This window comes from Leopardus geoffroyi, chromosome D4 (genome assembly GCF_018350155.1).
Source record: "Leopardus geoffroyi isolate Oge1 chromosome D4, O.geoffroyi_Oge1_pat1.0, whole genome shotgun sequence".
Classification (NCBI taxonomy): domain Eukaryota; kingdom Metazoa; phylum Chordata; class Mammalia; order Carnivora; family Felidae; genus Leopardus; species Leopardus geoffroyi.
Window position 1 is genome coordinate 87,816,917 of NC_059342.1, and position 1,947 is coordinate 87,818,863.

A 1,947-nucleotide genomic window follows, 5' to 3' on the forward strand; every position below is an offset into this window, starting at 1 on the left:
CTCATTTCAGATGAAGAGACCAAAGGTCAGAGTGGTCCTACAGCTCGCCAGGAGGGACCCCCCCCCCCCCCCCCGCCCAGGTCTCTGTAGCTTCAGAGCCCAGATGCTAATCACCACCTCACACCACTGCTTGAGAGATCCCGTCTGAGATTCTCCCCAGGAAAGCTACAGAACATAAATCCTCCCACCCCTGCCCTCCACTGAGGGTTCGCGGGTCTTTTTAAAATTTTTTAAGTAGGCTCCATGCCTAATGTGGGGCTTGAACCCACGACCCCAAGATCAAGAGCCTCACGCTCTACCGACTGAGCCAGCCAGGCGCCCCTGTTCTCAGGTCTTATACTGAAACATGTGAACCTTCTAAACGGGATCTGCCCCTTCCCCACCTTTTCCTTGCTTCCTGGGGAATCGGATGAAGGTTGGCCAGAGTTAGCTCAGTGTTAGGGAAGTTGTACTCTTTCCAGCGTTGCGGGTGTGTGTGTGTGTGTGTGTGTGTGCGCGCGTGACCCGATTCAAACTTCCCTTCTTTGTCCTATCGGTCCCCCCCTCAGAGAAATCTTTGAAGTGGAAATGACCTTACGATATGATTACTAGCCAGGTTAAGTCATATGTGCAGTTGGCCGCTGTTGCTTATCTCTACGACGGGGCCCCTGGTTCTGGAGGATGTAAACAACCATCTCAGGGAGGCCAGAGGTTGTAAACGCGAGATGCTGATATTTAAGAGTCTGACTCTACCACTGAATGACCTTGGGAGCCTCTGACCTCTTTGAGCCTTGGCTTCCTCATCTGTAGAATGGGGACATGCATATATCTATCTTAATGCCTGGCTGTAGGTGGGGAGAAAGAGGTCAAGCTTTTCTCTCTCTTTTTTTTTTTTAAAGATTTTTTAAAATGTTTATTTATTTTGGGGAGAGAGAGAGAGAGAGAGATTGAGAGCGAGCACGAGCGCGGGGGAGGGGCAGAGAGAGAGGAGAGAGGGAGACACAGAATCGGAAGCAGGTTCCAGGCTCCAAGCTGTCAGCCCAGAGCCCGTCGCGGGGCTCGAACACACAAACCGCGAGATCGTGACCTGAGCTGAAGTCGGACGCTTCACCGACTGCGCCACCCAGGCGCCCCAAGTAAATGAGCTTAAACATCATTTAAAAACTAACATGTTCCACGAATAACATACAGTTTTTATCCCTATACTTGAAGAGACGTTGGCTTGAGAAAAATCTGTCTGAATGCCAAACAGCATCCGACCACCTGCTGCGTGCTCAGCACTGCATTGGGCCCTTGGAAGACTGGGTGGGTGTTCCCCCACTCGAGGGCGTGTCCTGCGCCCTAGGCACGAGTGAAACTCTTCACCTGCTCAGGCCCCCCCCTAACGCGACCCCACAAGGTGGCCGTGACCGGGATCGCCATTTCCTGGGTGAGGAAAATGAAGCGATGACCCCGAGGTAGTCTCTGCCCTGGAAGAGCTACATCTCCTGGGACAGACCAGGGAAACACCTGGCGTACCAGGGGGCACCCAAGGCCGTGTAACTGACCCCACCTATAAAGAACCACTAGAAAGACCTCCCTGGGACCTTGCTTTAAAAAGTCCCCCTTGTTGGTAGGTCGGTATCAGAGTTCTAAGCCCTTCGCTGTGGCTGCTGGCGGAGGGCACGTGTTTTCGATCTCACAACAGACTGCTCTTGAGTTGGCTTGGCCTTCGCTGTGGTGTTCTAGTCCGTGGTGTGGCCCTTGGGGGCTGCCCCTGCACCCCGGTACGGGCGGGGGCCGGCAGCAGGTGGGTGGGGAAGCACTTGCTTCATTAAAAAAAAAAAAAAAAATTGGGGGCGCCTGGGTGGCGCAGTCGGTTAAGCGTCCGACTTCAGCCAGGTCACGATCTCGCGGTCTGTGAGTTCGAGCCCCGCGTCGGGCTCTGGGCTGATGGCTCGGAGCCTGGAGCCTGTTTCCGATTCTGTG

At 54.2% G+C, this 1,947-nt stretch overlaps 1 non-coding gene across 1 annotated transcript; it reads right to left on the minus strand.

Moving 5' to 3' along the window:
- Positions 1-244: 244 nt before the first annotated feature.
- TRNAK-CUU lies at positions 245-317 on the minus strand. Its single transcript has one exon. It is a non-coding gene; the product is annotated as a tRNA-Lys (tRNA).
- Between the last annotated feature and the right edge of the window lie 1,630 nt (positions 318-1,947).